Genomic DNA, 942 nt, shown 5'->3' with positions numbered 1-942 from the left:
AATAAAAAATTTTACCAAAAGGGCACTTGGGGCAAGGAGCAAAAGGGGCAGGTGCTCAAGCCCCCCTAGCCCGCCCCTCTGCGYGTGCCTGMTTGTTTTCCCCACTGTAACATCAGTACTGCGAGTTTGAAATTTGCTGTTACATGAAGATCTTATACTTTGCTATGTGGATCAATCAGCATGAGGCTTTGTTCAAGAACAAGTACAAAAACATTAAGCACAAATCCTGCAACTTCCCTGTCCTGGATGGAAGCCACATTACATGCTACATCTTGCTCTAGATTATGGGGATGTTAGCATGCTTATTTTTAACTGCCGATCATAAAATAAAAGATTGATTGCTACCACTCTGATCATTGCTGAAGAGTTAATGTTTGTTTAACTGAAAGATAGAAGAGATGTCACTGGGATCTAAAAACCAACAGCCAACCTTTGTGTTTTGTGAAGGAATGCTTGTTTTGATTTCTCTTTTGAACATGAACCATGACAGTTGTTGCCAATGTTTTATTTTCTCTTGCAACAACTCTTATCAAAACCAGTTTGGTGTGTTGCATTTCACTGTAACAACTAAAAGAACGTGAGAAGGACTGTTTTTGGAAGATGCAATTCCACAGAGGATCTAAGACTCAGYACACAAAGGGCTGTTCCACTGAATGAGCTGCATGAGTGTCACATGACTAATTGTAAGGTTTACCCAAAACTAAAAATATTCCTCCATTTGGACTTTGGTTTGGTTTCTTCAACTGACTTAATTTTCTAGCATTTAGTCTACAAAAATGCTATGTATATATAATATAATCCTTGGATCTGTGAACTACTGAAAAAATAGCATAGGTTATGTATTATTTTACCAATAATGATGACTTAAAGTCAAAGTAGAGGTTACTTAAATTGTGGTCACATAAAGACAACTGAGTCAGAGATATGGGAACACAGAAGAAA

Source organism: Poecilia reticulata, linkage group LG9 (assembly GCF_000633615.1).
Source record: "Poecilia reticulata strain Guanapo linkage group LG9, Guppy_female_1.0+MT, whole genome shotgun sequence".
Taxonomy (NCBI): Eukaryota; Metazoa; Chordata; class Actinopteri; order Cyprinodontiformes; family Poeciliidae; genus Poecilia; species Poecilia reticulata.
The sequence above is the reverse complement of the archived record's forward strand: the minus strand, read 5'-3'. Positions refer to the sequence as shown.